We start from the raw sequence: 16,260 nt of genomic DNA, 5'->3' as shown, positions 1-16,260 counted from the left end.
TATCGTGTCATTTTTCCAAACTGCAATAGGCCGTTCTCTCTCGCGCTAATATCGAACTTGTTCGAATTTATTAGAAATTTATACAGGAGAATTTTTTCTAAGAGTGCAATTCGCATGACAAAAGGAATTTGTTTTATTAGAGAATAAATATTTCGTTGTCGAATTCGTAAAATATATACGAATGGATAATTTTATTCTTAGGCAGACTTGTGCTTATCTCGGTTTTCCATCTCTTTCGCCAAGTTTTGTAAGAAGATTGATAAAAGAAGAAGGAGAAGGATATTACTGTTTTCGGTTGCCAAATTTTCTCCTAGCTTTTATCGTTGTACCAAAGAGTTTTCTTAAAAAAAATTCAGATTTTAAATGCTTAACGGAGGGGGAAAAAGGAAGTGATAAAAATGGCATCCGTTCCGGGTATTGAAAAATACCGGAGAGTTTTATTAAAATTATTATTATATCCCATCCGCGAGACGAACAATCAAAACAATGCGGATGAAATACAGTTATTAGCGAGATGAAGAATTACGCTGGTATTTGGTATTATTTTACAAAGGCACGCGCCGATCTCTCGTTTCGATACGATAATAAAAATGTAAAGTCAATCGCAAAAGTTTTCCGAGTTGTTGTTGCTCCAATTTGAAATCCAACCAACAAAAATAAAACAAATATACTCTTAATCCCAAAATTAATAATATAAATAAAATACTAAATTCTATAAAACATACTTTCTTTATCGAAAATATATATACATTAATATTTTTTTGTCTAATTTCCTCAACAATTTTTCAACAAACGTGTATATCTTTAATTATTAGTGATCTTAGCGATACTAGCGCCACATGGCTATTAACTACTTAATAGTATCTTAATATATTCACTTTTTTTAGTTTTGATTCTTGATAAAAGTTAATTTAAATATTTAACAAAGAAATAATAAAGATAAATGTATTAAATTAATTCAAAGATAATAAAATTCAAAAATTAATTTTCAAATATATTTTCTTTATCAAAAATATATATATATATTAATATTTTCTTAGTTTCCTCGACAATTTTTCAACAAACGTGTATATCTTTATTATTTCTTATTTATTATTTAATCTTTAATTAATTATTGGTGATTGGCAGCGACACTAGCGCCACGTGGCTATTAACTACTTAGTAGTACCTTAATATATTCACTTCTTTTATTTTTAATTCTTGACAAAAAGTCAAAAGTTAATTTAAATATTTGACAAAAAAATAATAAAAATAAATATATTAAATTAACTCAAGGATAATAAAATTCAGGAATTAATTTTCAAATATAAATATATTTTCAACAAACGTGTACGAATATCTTTAATTATTGGTGATTGGAAGCGACACTAGCGCCACGTGGTTATTAACTACTTAGTAGTATCTTAATATATTCACTTCTTTTATTTTTGATTCTTGACAAAAAGTCAAAAGTTAATTTAAATATTTGACAAAGAAATAATAAAGATAAATATATTAAATTAATTCAAGGATAATAAAATTCAAGAATTAATTTTCAAATATATTTTCTTTGTCGAAAATATATATATATTAATATTCTCTTAGTTTCCTCAACAATTTTTCAACAAACGTGTATATCTTTATTATTTCTTATTTATTATTTAATCTTTAATTAATTATTGGTGATTGGCAGCGACACTAGCGCCATGTGACTATTAACTACTTAATAGTATCTTAATATATTCATTTCTTTTATTTTTAATTCTTGACAAAAAGTCAAAAGTTAAATTAAATATTTGACAAAGATAAATATATTAAATTAATTCAAGGATAATAAAATTCAGGAATTAATTTTCAAATATATTTTCAACAAACGTGTACGAATATCTTTAATTATTGGTGATTGGAAGCGACACTAGCGCTACGTGCTTATTAACTACTTAGTAATATCTTAATATATTCATTTCTTTTATTTTTAATTCTTGACAAAAAGTATTTTAATCTGACAAAAAGTAAAAAGTTAATTTAAATATTTGACAAAGAAATAATAAAAATAAATATATTAAATTAATTCAAGGATAATAAAATTCAGGAATTAATTTTTTAATTTTTCAAATATAAATATATTTTTAACAAACGTATATGAATATCTTTAATTATTGATGATCTGTAGCGACACTAGCGCCACGTAGCTATTAACTACTTAGTATCTTAATATATTCACTTCTTTTATTTTTAATTCTTGACAAAAAGTCAAAAGTTAATTTAAATATTTGACAATGGAAATAATAAAGACAAATTGACAACTTTAATGTAATTTCGGTCGAAACTAAAATTTGATTAGAAATTTCACAACTTCGTATCCAATCCAATTAATAATCAATAATAAGAAAAACTTCTACAACCGACTGTACCACCAATTTTACCGATCGAGTCCGTCGGAATTTGTCAATTTATAATTCCCGCTAACTCGAGATCAGCGAGACGTATTATTGGCGCGGCGGATAACAACGATATTTAAAATATCGAGAGGTTTATATCGAAATAAACCGGCGAGCTCTGGAAAAAAAAAAGGAATTCGCCTGATTGCGGCCAGGAATGGTTTTGCGGCAGCCGACATCTCCAGAGACGGGGGGGGGGGATGGATATCGCGGGAGGATATTTGCCAGACCGTTTCAATCCTGTTCAAATTTTTATTTCGCGAGGGAGAAAGGCTGAGCACGTAAGAAAAAGGCTCCGATGTGTTTTCTCTATTTAGGCTGCACTCGGTTCTCTCACGTCGATACCCTCCTGTCTCGAAACCTTTGACCTCCAAATTGCCGTTCCCTTTTAAAAAAACGCCTCCTCCGTTTTCTTTTCGACACCGGCTCCGATTTTTCTATTTTTCCATCCCCTCAGTCTCAGATTTTTGCAGAGAAAAAGATCGTTAAAGATCGAGTCAAAGAGGGTAAGTAAGTTAAACAATGAATAATTATTTTTTATTTATATTAATTAGATTTGTGTTTCTACATCCGTTTAAAAGAACGAGTTATTTTTTAAATAATACCTTTTCCTTCTCCTCTTTTTTTAGACAATCGTAGAATCAAGAATTTGATTCGATTTGCTAATTCCACCAGGAGGAATAATACACCTAATGCTCTGTCCCGTTGCCTTTTAGTCGCCAGTTACACGTATCAGGCACACAGGCTACGCGACTATGCGGTTACTTGTCTAGGTGGATAGATTTATTTGGCAATTAAGCGATCCAGAGAGCAAAGCGACCAGTAGAGGAGATTAAACCAGTTGCGCGAAGACGTACCGGCCTTTATGATATATAACGCTATTATGCAGCGAAATATTAACAAGTGACACGTTTACACTTACTTTCTTCTCTCTTTTTTTCCATCTTTTTTCTCCATTTCGATAAATCGCAGCGATCAATTTTTCATCTCGATAAAATTAAAATTGTTTGCATCGTCGTATCAATTTAACGAAAAAGAAGTGAGAACAATCGATTTGCACAATTATATATATATTTCTACATAATTATCGATGATGAGTTTGATAAATAAATTTCAACAAACACGATACAATATGATTAATTAAATTCAATCCACGTCGAAAAGTTATTCGAACAATTTCTCCGCGCGGCCTATCCAACAGTTTATAAGATAAATACACGAGATTCCATTATACGATTGGATTTAGGTTTCTCGCGGTGGCCTGATTTAAGAGATGGATCCGCGTGGCAGTCACTTCGAAAACTGCTTTGGCTATCCTTCTTGCGCAATGAGCGGTATAAATCACGTTTGCGCGATTCGGATACGCGCGATATATCAGTGACAGAATGTATGGAAAAAAGAAAAAAAAAAGAAGAAAGAGAGAGGGAGGGAGGGAGAGAGAGAGAGGAAGGATCCGCGATGCCATGGCAACGTACCAAAACCCGATCTTCGTGGCGAGTTTAAACGACGACACAAAATACAGCATGCCGACTGCATAAGTAACGGGGAAACGGCGAAAATCAAAATTTATCACGCGGATTTCAATCGTCCTCCCCCTCCCTGAAAATCCCTGATTAACGAATCGAATCGTTCCTTTATTTCGCACAATTCAACCTTATGGTGGGCGTACCATTTCTGTGGATCGAATGTTGAGATAGCATTTTGAGAATATTGTTTCAATTGTTTATAATAGTTTTCTAGAAAATCTTTAAAATTTTCAATGGAATGTTTATTTGCCTTTTTCTTAATATTTTCTTAATATCTAATCGAAAATTTTCGATAAATATTTTTCCACGATTTGAATAATGATTTATATATTATTTCGTAATCATCCCCCCCTCTGGCGCGTCGAATTGAAACCTTGTCACGTGGAAACGAAAGAAAGGTATCGGTGTCGCGACGCGATGCACAGGTCGAGGGAAAAGAGGTGTTGTTTTCTAAACGGAATCAATAAAAAGATTGATCCATTGTCAAGAGTGGGGTTCTCGTTAAATTGGCAACACCGAGGCTGAACGGGCCTTAAACCCCCAAAGTACAAACCCCCTTAAATAAAGGTGCCACTGCCGAAGAAAGAGCAAAGGATAGAAGAGGTAGAACAGAGAGAGAGAGAGAAAGAGGCAGCTTGAACGGTGGTATAACAGCGTACGAGAAAGAGAGAGAGGGCGAAGAGAGGGAGAAGAGAGAGCAACGCGAAAGGGTAGGAAAATATAGGTAGAGATCGTGAGATAGACGAGGGAAGCAGAAAAGAGAGAGAGAGAGGAACAACATAGAAAGATAGGGTGCTCATGTAGCGATAGATTTAAGAGAGATCGAGCAATTTTGAACGTTCGTACGGTGGAAACGGTAGAATTACGAAGTTTCAAAATTTTTAGAGAGATTAAAAAATATTATACGACCTAAATATCTTAGGATTCTACGTATAAAAATATTCCTATTTATAATAACATTTAATCGATATATTCTCAACTTAATATTATCGTGGATTATGTCGTGACGACGATATTTTTCTAAATAAGAGAAATATAAGCCCTTCCTGAGCATAATATACAACGTTGGCTCAAAGATTATCCGGCTTGGTAAGGTTTTCGAGCGTTTCGAGAAGCGATCGAGTGTTTTAAATTCCCGTGGATCGACGAGACTGTTCGGTCGAGACTTAAACTCGACTATGTGCTCGAAGCGATTCGAACATTCGTACCAGTAAATTGCTCGAAAACTTGCGACACAGGGAATATCGAATGGCCATCGCTAGACCAGCGGATGGGAGAGGGGTTGCAGAGGGGAAGGCGGTTGACGAGGGTTGGGAAAGCCGAAGCGTGGCTCCTCCGGGTGGGGGTAGTCGGTACCTCGAACGACTCCGTGGGTCTCCGGTTTGCTCTGCTACGCTCAGTCCGACCCGGACGTTCGAGGGAGACGCGTCTGTCTTCCGTGTTACGTACGCGTCGTACCGGTACGCACGTTGTCGCGTAACAATCACTCTCGTAATAACCACTGTCTCGTAAATAACAGCAGCATCGTTGCCTGGACGTTCGATCGCGCGTTACGATTTACGGATACAAGGGGAGAGAAAGAGAGGGAGAGGGGGAGAGAGAGATAGAGAGAGAGAAAGAGAGAGAGGGGTTATATCACACTGGCCGCTCTCGGATTATGGGACGTACGCTGACCGCGTAGCACGAGGTTCACGAAGAAGAGTGAGAGGGAAGGAGGGAGAGAGAGAGAGAGAGGACTCACGAGAGCGGGGAGAAGAGGGAGAGAACGCAAAGAAAAAGCTCTCTCTCGCTCTTTCTCTCTCTCTATCTCGACTGCCTCGCCGGCTTTCCACGGCCACGAATCGATACCACGCGACCGTCGCCGCGTCGGTCGTTCCTCTCTCTCGACCTCTTCTCGACGCTCGCTACACTCGTGCACGACCACTCGCCGCCCGTCGATGATTTTTCTCTCTCAAACGCGCTTACCTCGTGTGCCCTTCCTCGGTGTCGTCCTCGGTGTCGTCCTCGTTCACCGTCCACGGCTCCATCTCCACGGGATTCTTCGTTCTCGATAATATAATCTTCTCGTACACTCGCGGAAAATCGCGGTGGCTGTGCTCGCCATCGTGTTTCGCACCATTTTGACGGCTGTCGCGTGACGTTGTCGCGTGCGCGTCGATCGATAATAATCGATGCGGACGGCCAGCCAATCGGAGCGGCGCGAGATCGAGAATCGAAGCGGCACACTCTCGTGGCAGAGTGAGGAAACCCGCCAAAATAGCGACAACGATTCTGTCAACGTTCGACGAACGTGTACACGGTCCCTCGTCGAGGATACGAGAATAGACGTTGAAAAGTGATCCCGTGTTTCACAGTGCGAGGCAAAGAGTCAAAAGGCAACGAGAGGGAAAGGAACGTTGTTGATCGGGCCCGCGTTCGTAGTGTTTTGTTTATTCGTGGAAGAGAATCGGTCACTGGATTACCTCGTATAGTGCGTATATACCTCTGTGTGCCACGTGACGATCAACGGTTTGTTTATTTTGGTGCTTTTTATCGCTATTTATCCTGTTTGGCTACCTCTGCCGGCCATTTCCACGAGATACTGGAATCCGACCGGCAACAACCTTCTCTGGTCGCGGATGTTCGTCGGTCTCGCCTGTGCGAATTCTCGAAAAGTAAGCAAACATTTTCCTACTGTTTTCTTGCGTTCGTAAACATGGCTCGTTAAAGCCTGTCGCGGTTTCCTCCGCTAATCCGCGGCTCCCAACTTTGTCCCGGAATTATTGTGCTTATAAATTACCCGCTTGGCGTGCATCCAAATGGTCGATGCTGCTAATTTAGCCGTACGTTTTCATTAGTACGTGAGCCAGACTCGTTAATTCGAGAATCGCAACTTTCGATAATTTGCGCGAACGCTTCGTGTAAACGCGGAATACGGATCGTCTTCGTACCGTAGATAGATGTCGTTTCTCGTTTCTCGATTAATTCAACGACGGTTAAAATTATTATATCGATCGATCATATTCGTCGCGTGTGTGTGTGTATGTGTAACGATTTGAAGCTAGAATAAACTTAGATTGGGATTTAATCGGAATGGATATATTATTCCTCTCCAAGATTGTCCCAGTGCTAATCGTTGAGCGAGATATCGTGGTTTTTATGGAGAGAGGTATTTTTATCGCGCGCTTTGCCGTCTAAACGCGTCGACAAAGCCCGTGACAGAACGCCGCCGGCGACTTTGTAGATCGTTCGCACAGCGAGATGTTTTGTTCCGCAGCCGAGGAATTAATCGATCGTAAAGAGGCTAATGCGAACGATACGCCGGCCACCCGTGCACGAAGAACATTTGACAAAGGAAAGCGATATATCCATGCGGGCGTATTCTCCGTATCCCCGCCGCGCGCCTCTTCCCTTATCGCCTCGCAAAAGACGCGTCCTTCTCTAAATAAATGTTATTCCTTGCCAATCCTTTCGACTCTCCGTCTCCGCACGGACCCTTATCCCGTTTGTTTTTTTTTTTTTTTACCCTTTCGACATCCTCCTACATACATATGTGTAACAATGTTTTTCGGGATTACTGTTTATCCGTTAATCCTGCAATTGTCTTTTGTAATACGAAGGAAAAACATTGTACCGTATATATAGTCGTTTCAACGTAAATGATAGGATAGAGCAAAATGGATTGGAACAGCTGGTCCACGTGTTCGATTCTTCAATCTTTCTTCTCTCCTTATTATTAACTCTACTTATTTTTGAAACGCGTTCGAATAATTCTTCGGTTATTTCAATTCGATTGATAGTTTTAAAAAAGAAATTTTTTCTCAAGTTTTATTAATATTCCAGCAGCTATCTTCCCCAAAACAATATCTTATTTGTTCTTTCAATTAATTCGGTTAGTCGACGTTCCATTCTATAATGTCAAACGAGATATCTTCTCGGAGTGAATTAAACGAAGCATCGATCGGGAGAGGCACCAATATCGTGGATTAACATTTCTCGAAGGAGAGACACAATTGCGACGTGCAGCGGAGAGAAAGAGAGGGGAGGGAGAGGGAGTCCGGCAGGAATTGAAAAATCGATTTCGAGTCCCGGGCGTTAATAAAAGATTGGACGTCGAACGTTAGACGGACAAAATATAGGGTAGGGAATCTGTAATTTCGTTCTTGGTGGGATTCTCGAGTTCTCCGACGTCTCATTAGATTTTATCGCGGCGGAGGGGGGGAGGGGTTCCATAGTCGAGTGCCGGATACTTGAGACTTTATTCCTGGCCCTATAGTCGAGTTACTGAAAGTTACATACTTCTCGCGAAAAGTCTCGCCAGATTTCTATTGCTTTCGAGGAAAAACGCGACCGACTCTGACCAATAGCAACATTATTATAAAATTCGGAGGATTCTGCTCGATTACCTTCGAATAGCAGATAATTCGTTCAACTCGTTAATATATTGGGCTGTTTCAAAAATTCTTCTCAAGTTTTCTTCCAGATTTCCTGCGAAAATTTTGTTTTTATTAAAATTGAATTTGAATCGTTGATTAATAATTATAATCAGAATGTAATGGGTTGATACGTGAAACGATTCGCTTTTCGAAAAGTTTCGAAATATTTTGAATACAATTTTCGTAATATTTTTTAAAACGGAGTGATAGGACTCTAAAACGTTTTCGTATAATAATTTAAAGTCTCGTTTCCGTCTCGTGTCGTTGCATTCGAAAAAGTGAAAAAGACACTGGTTTTCGTTCCATCCGTTAAAAAATAGTTGCAAAAAAATATTTGTTGCATTCATATATCATTCGGTATATAATATTTTCATATAATTGTTAAAATTTGATATTACGAAAATGGATGTGAAATGTGTAAATATTTGTTTGATTTTATTGTCGATAGAAAAGATGTTCTGGTGAAAACAAAATTGCGCCATATATAACCTATTATGCTATTATGCTTTTTTTTTCTTCCTTTTTTATGCGTATTCATAAAATTCTATATTAAAAATAAATAAAATTTTTATTTTTTAGTTTTTCAATCTTCTGCCGGAAATTGTTTTATTAAAAAATTGGATTTTCGTTTGTTTCGACGAATTTATTAATTCGTGTAAGAATTCCCGTTTATTTTTTCTTTTTTTTTTTTTTTTACTATATTTTCACCATCTGTAAAATTTCGCATTACCTTACGTTAAAATTTTCATTATTCTAATTTATTTGAAAAACAAATTTGAATATGATAATCGTACATTTCGATCCGAACGATATATAGAGTTTCGTTTAATCCATTTTATATCATAAATCACGCTATTACGTATAAAAGAATCTGCCTGTATATATATATACACACATAACGGTAATAAAAATCTTCGCAAGTCTGCGTTTTCAGATAAAATTTCACTTTTTCCAGTTATATATTGTTTCTCTTTCTTTTTTTTTTTTTTTTTTTATTTTTTCCTCCCCCCGATACCGTGCGCTAAATTAAAACCAGAAAATAATGCTCGAACGACGGTTTAACGAGAAAGATATTTTTAACGAGGATACGAACGTATATTACACGCGTTCTTATAAAAATTTCAGCGGAGATAATTTAAACAGCATCAAGATATTCCTCGCGCGTACAGAATTACGTTAATACTTGGTGTCGAAATATTTTTCATTTACGGCGGAAAAAATAGAAAAGATACGTTCGTTCGAAGAAACGAATATTCGCACGACGTGTTTATCCAATTTTTTTTTTTTTCCCCTATATAACAGATGATAAATAATAATAAATTTTTCTTCCTCTTCTCTTAATAATTGTTGATAAAGTATTATTCGCAAATAAACAAAAAAATCGAAACCCTTTCCAATTATTAATTCTAGAATTCTAGAAGGAAAAAGTATATTTCGGCCAATCAGATTTTTTTGTTTTTCTCGCCTTTCTAATTATTAATTCTAGAATTCTAGAAGGAAAAAGTATATTTCGGCCAATCAGATTTTTTTGTTTTTCTCGCCGCGATCGATCGATCGACCGACGACGAAGGTCGTTCCTTCTGCCGAGCCGATGAGGTTGCGGTATATTTATTTTTACCCGATCCCCCGAAGAAGGAAACAACGAGCAAGAACTTTGCCTTATTGTTGGATTCTGTCAAGTTTGTTCCCAACTACGCACTGCCAGATATATAAAGTTTCCCGCACGGCACTACTCACCGTGTACTTTAGCGCGCTTAGCACGGTAGAGACAATATTGACTCTCTCCTCTCTCTCTCTCTCTCTCTGTATAGGAAAAGCTGGCCAACTTTATTTTCAAGGGTATCGGCTGGATCGTTGAATTAACTATCGTTTCTTCCATTGTTTCCATTGTCCCCATTGTCTACAATCTTTGGCGGAAAGTGAATCGATCCATTTTCCGTTGAAATCTGTTGATTTTTTTTTCCTTTTTTTTTTTTTTTTTTTTTTTTTTTTATTTTATGGATCTCGACGAAATTTTTATTGGATGAATTTTCGGTTGTGTGAAAATTGATTTCGAATAATTGGAGAGGGAGGGGAGAAAAAAAAAAGGAGAGAAATTCGATCGAGTTTGTTGCCCAATTTCGAACGATTCATTATATCGATTCGTAGTGAATATTTAAGTATATATAGGGTGTTTTATTTGAGATTAATTTATTATTATTATTATTGTTATTATTCGCAGTTAGAGAAAAATGTTTGTGAAAAAGCGTTTGAAGATTAAATTTAAATCTGGGATGCGATATCTCGATTGCAATTAAATAAAGGTTATTTATTTGCGTTAGAGAAATTTTGAATCGATCGAGTGACGACGAAAATTGGTAACTAGATGGTAAAATACTTTTACTTTTTTTTATTATTATTATTAATCTAATAAAAAAATCTCTCGGCAATGCAAATTAAACATCGTTCGAGAACGGAACGATTTTCAAGATTTTCGATCGACGAACGAGCTAAAAAGCTTCCTTGTAAAATGTAAACGTGGCTTTAACGCGGCAAGAGAGAAACTTATCTCGGGGGCAAAGACCAAAAGTAAACTCGTGTCTTACGAGTCGCGAGGAATCTGTGTTCATTGCGCATACAATGTGCACAAATAAAATATTTGCACGTGCCATTACCTCAAAACAAAAGCGGTTCAAATTTTACATTTAGCTTCCACGAAATAGCCACTCCGTGATAATAATCAAAAAAAGAAAAAAAACCTCCTTCGTAATACAAATTTATCCATCTTAAATTAAAAAGACTTGCTCCTCGGGTAAGTTAGATCAGATCAGATCGACTGAACTGAAACGAGAGAAATAAAGAAGAATAATAAACTCAAAAAAAAATAACTCCATATTTTAATAATATTTGCAAGAATGATATCTCCATCATTATTGTTAATAAAAATATCGATGAATTTCTTATGCTAGTACAATTAGAAAAAAGATCAAATAAAACTATTCAACTTTTTCTAAGGATTTTTTCGTAATACAAATTTATTCATCTTAAATTAAAAAGATTTACTCCTCGGGTAAGTTAGATCAGATCAGCTCGATAATAACCATCGAAACGAGAGAAATAAAGAAGAATAATAAACTCAAAAAAAATAACTCGATATTTTAGTAATGCAAGAATGATATCTCCATTATTATTGTTAATAAAAATATCGATGACAGTTTCTTACAGTACAATTAGAAAAAAGATCAAATAAAATTCAACTTTTTCTAAGGATTTCTTCGTAATACAAATTTATCCATCTTAAATTAAAAAGACTTACTCCTCTAAGTTAGATCAGATCAGCTCGATAATAATCATCGAAACGAGAGAAATAAAGAAGAATAATAAACTCAAAAAAAATAACTCGATATTTTAGTAATGTTCGCAAGAATGATATCTCCATCATTATTGTTAATAGAAATATCGATGACAGTTTCTTACGCTAGTACAATTAGAAAAAAAATCAAATAAAACTATTCAACTTCTTCTTTCACTCGTAAAAGCCTTAATACAAAATTGTTTACAAAATTGCAAAAAAAAAAAAAATTATAAGGTTTAGAGAATTATTAGCTGCAAAATTATCAAGATTACTTTCAACATAATATCTAATAACTCTTCCTGCTACGCGAATAATATGACGGCCAGCGTTAGTTAACGAAGAAACTGTTCGGCCGAGCACGTGGAGACGAAACGGGCGGGACGAGCAGCACGGGTTCCTTCGGATTGATTAATACCCACGGCCACCCTTCGAAAACTGTTCTGCCGACCCCTTTTTCAGCCCGGCTCGTTTCGCGACGACAGACTCATCTCCGATTTTATGCCTCGTTTGAGGGCGCAACGGCCAACGGCCTCCCTCCCCTCGCCCCGCTCTCACCGTTGGGGAAAAGATAGGCGAGGAGGGGAGGAAGGGAAGGAGCGACCCTCGCAACGACGCCACGAAAATCACAGGCCACGGGTCCCGTCCAATGGTTTATTTGATATTTAAATAAGCGCGCGCTCTTGTCCCGAGCTCCTTCACGGGACCCCCTTCGATTATTTATGGGAAAGGATGCATCGGTCAATTATATGGACGAATACGCGTTACAATTCTTTAACACTACACCTCGTATATCTCTTGCTATTTTTATCACCGAGTATCTTCTTCTTGATGTAGGAGAAATGGTTATATATATATATATATATATATATATATATATATATATATATATATATATATATATATATATATATATATGTATGTATTTCGCAAGCGTGACTTTATATATAATTATTGAAATATATAATTTCCACGTTTCTTCCATTACTCCAAATAAATTGTATATAAAGATATTCACTTATAGCTTTATTACCAACTATAACGGCTATTGGTTATTGACATGTTTGTCATTTAAAAAATTTCCCATCTTACCGAGCAAAAATTCAATTTCAGTTCGGAAAAATTTCGCGGCAACGATAACAGATCCGTGGAGGGGGGGAAGGTTGCATGTGCGCGTAACTACGTATCTATCTATCTATCTATTCGCACGAAAAACGAGCATGCTGGGACGCGATGTACGCGAAACTTTGCTTCCTCGTTTCTTTCTGTTATCCTCCCCTTGCTGCGCCAATTCGAGTGCCGCCCACTGCGAAACGAGCTACGGGACGGCGATAACAATGGGGTTGTTTTTACGAGCATCCTCTTTACCCTCTCTCTCTCTCTCTCTCTCTCTCCCTCTCTCGCTATTGGAAATCCAAGCTCTGTGGACCCTCGACACACGAATTAATAACCGTTTCAAACCGCTCCGGAATTAAAATATCCTTGCCGGGGGTTGGTACGAATCCACAGAGAGAGAGAGAGAGAGGAGGGCGGCGACGACACGGGGAGAGGAGAGGGAGAGAGGGCTCTTTGGTCGGCGGCGTGACCGTTGGTGGGGATTGTCCGCAAGAATTAATCACTCGTCCAATCTGGGCGAAATCACGCCGTGTAATCACCCCGCGAGGTTTGTTATTACCGGCGTATAAAGTACGGACACGCGGTGTATATGCGCGGGAGTTGCGGCGAGTTGCGGTTTAAAAGTTGGCGGAAAGGGGGGAGCGGCGGAAGGTTGGCAGTGGTTTGTCGATTATTTCGATTGGTTTGCGTAGGATTTCGTTCTTTTTTCTGGAGGGTTTTTTTTTCCCCGTGCAAATTTGGATTAACTTGTCACCTGTGTACGACAGGACGAGAGGAAGGGTTAAGGCTCGTAGAATATGATTCGTATTTTTAATGTATGTAGATTTGTATAGTGGTGTAGTGGCTCGTATTAAAGTAGAAAATATAGAAAATATATAAGGCTCATAGAATAAACGTATGGATATTTGTAATTGTTTTCATGAGGTTTTATATTTGTTTCATTTTTTATATTTTAATATATAATTACATATTTTTATTTTATAAGATAGTATAGTATATAGGATCCATAGAATAAATGGATTTACATTATAATTGTAATTATATATTTTTATTTTAGTATATAAGGCCCATAATATAATATACGGACATTTGTAACTGTTTTCATTTAGTTTTATATTTGTTTCATTTTTCGTATAGTATAGTTTTAAATTAATTAAGAAAATAGAGAAAATGCGTAAGGAGACATGGCTTGTGTCAAACTAAAGAGTATATAAGGGTATAAGGCCCATAGAATAAATGGATGGATTTGTAATTGTAATTGTTTTCATGATTTTTGTTTCATTTGTTCATATTTTAATATATAATTACATATTTTTATTTTTAATATATATTTTTGATATTTTAGTAAATAAGGCCCATAGAATAAAGGTATGGATTTGTAATTGTTTTCATATGATTTTTGTTTCATTTTTCATATTTTAATATATAATTATATATTTTTATTTTAGTATATAAGGCCCATAGAAATAAACGTATGGATATTTGTAATTGTTTTCACGAGGTTTCATATTTATTTCATTTTTCATATTTTAATATATAATTACATATTTTTATTTTAGTATATAAGGCCCATAGAACAAAGGTATGGACATTTGTAATTGTTTTCACATGGTTTCATTTTTCGTATGGTATAATTTTAAATTAATTAGAAAAATAGGGAAAATACATAAGGCCCAGGCAATAACAAGACTCGTATTAAATTAAAGAGTACAGAAAACATATAAGGCCCATAGAATAAACGTATGGATATTTGTAATTGTTTTCATATGGTTTCGCATTTGTTTCATTTTTCATATTTTAATATATAATTACATATTTTTATTTCAGTATATAAGGCCCATAGAATAAATGGACATTCTAATTATTTTCATGTGATTTTGCATTTATTTCATTTTTCGTTTTAAATTAATTAGGAAAATAGAGAAAATGCGTAAGGCCCAGGAAGTAACATGACTCTTATTAAATTAGAGAGTATATAAGGCCCATAGAATAAATTTATGGACATTTGTAATTGTTTTCATATGATTTTTGTTTCTTTTTGTTTTATTTTTCATATTTTAATATATAATTATATATTTTTATTTTTAGTATATATTTTTGATATTTTAGTAAATAAGGCCCATAGAATAAACGTATGGACATTTGTAATTGTTTTCATATGATTTTTGTTTCATTTTTCATATTTTAATATATAATTATATATTTTTAGTTTCAGTATATATTTTTGATATTTCAGTATATAAGGCCCATAGAATAAATGGACATTTGTTTTCACGTACTTTCGTATTTGTTTCATTTTTCGTTTTAAATTAATCAGAAAAGTGGGAAAAATGCGTAAGGCCCATGGAATAATCATATTAAACTGATAAAATTCATTTTAAGTTGGATGCGCTATGATTGTAGGAAATGGAGGGGGGAGTGCGATGGAGTGATTTGTCGATTATTTATTGACCGAGTAAATCTGTACTCGAGTTTCGAGTTTGCGTGTTCGAGAAATATATTTTAAATCGTAGCAAGTGTTCTCGACGTTTTAGTTAGAAAAATTAATTTTTATATTTGACATAAAAATGAGGAAATAAAAGGTAGGAGTAATTAAGATTAAAGTAAAGGTTTAGGTTTTGCAAAGATGGTGGAATATGGAGGCGAGCAAAGGCAATTAAGGTGATTTTGGTATCGAACAATGGCGGCGATGTAAGCCAATTAGATTTGGCCTCTTCGTGGAACTAGCCGGATGAAATATTCGGGATAAATCGCGCGTGTCGCGTTGATTGCATCCGAATCCTGCAATTACTCCGCTTGGGAACGTGATCGGCCGCGCTGCGTTAACCCTGACTTTTTTCTATTCCATTTTCCTTCCTTTTTTTTCCCTTTTAGAAATCGATAAACTGGGAGAATGGATACGTATCGAATTTGAAACTTGCATTGAACAATTTGAAAAACCTGGGATGTATCCTAGTAATTTTTTTTCTTTCTTTCTTTCTTTTTTTTTTTCGAGCGAGAAAAAATATTTGTCTCGTGAAAGATAAATTACGTTGAACATGACCGATAATAAAACAGCTAACCGAGAGATTTGCTTCTCGTTTTTCTGTATGTCGCGCGCATTTTCTAAAAAAAAGTGATTTAAATTGATCCGCGCGTATCGAATATTCCTGAAATTATTGATCGAAGCTAAAAAATATTTCAGGACGAAATACGAGTTATGAATTTTTAATATTTTTGTAATACGATTTTTAACTATCGTATTTTCATGCAGCTATATACCAAAAGAAAATTTTCATCGTGATTTTACGATAAAGTGTATCTGAAAAAATTATTTCGATATTAAATGCAAAGAATATAAAAATATTTTTTTTTTTTTTTATGATACAGAAGATTCCACGTTTTTGTTTTATACAGAAAGCACTTTTTTCTTACTTTTCACTCGTTTAAAATAATAATCACTCGAAAATAAT

General features: G+C 35.5%; 1 protein-coding gene and 1 long non-coding RNA gene across 3 annotated transcripts in view; one reads left to right on the top strand and one right to left on the bottom strand.

The window, feature by feature from the left end:
- LOC113219324 overlaps window positions 1-6,178 on the bottom strand; it is a 46,315-nt gene extending 40,137 nt beyond the window's left edge. The window contains exon 1 of the long non-coding RNA XR_003306336.1: window positions 5,912-6,178. This is a non-coding gene — a long non-coding RNA (uncharacterized LOC113219324). The remainder of the gene's footprint in view (window positions 1-5,911) is intronic.
- The window catches only part of LOC724468, a 338,444-nt gene continuing 327,513 nt past the window's right edge, over window positions 5,330-16,260 (top strand). For both annotated transcript variants that reach the window (XM_026445880.1, XM_026445879.1), the window contains exon 1: window positions 5,330-6,600. The gene's annotated coding sequence lies outside the window, so the exon portion shown is untranslated. The remainder of the gene's footprint in view (window positions 6,601-16,260) is intronic.

Source organism: Apis mellifera, linkage group LG16 (genome assembly GCF_003254395.2).
Source record: "Apis mellifera strain DH4 linkage group LG16, Amel_HAv3.1, whole genome shotgun sequence".
Taxonomy (NCBI): domain Eukaryota; kingdom Metazoa; phylum Arthropoda; class Insecta; order Hymenoptera; family Apidae; genus Apis; species Apis mellifera.
The sequence above is the reverse complement of the archived record's forward strand: the minus strand, read 5'-3'. Positions and strand labels throughout refer to the sequence as shown.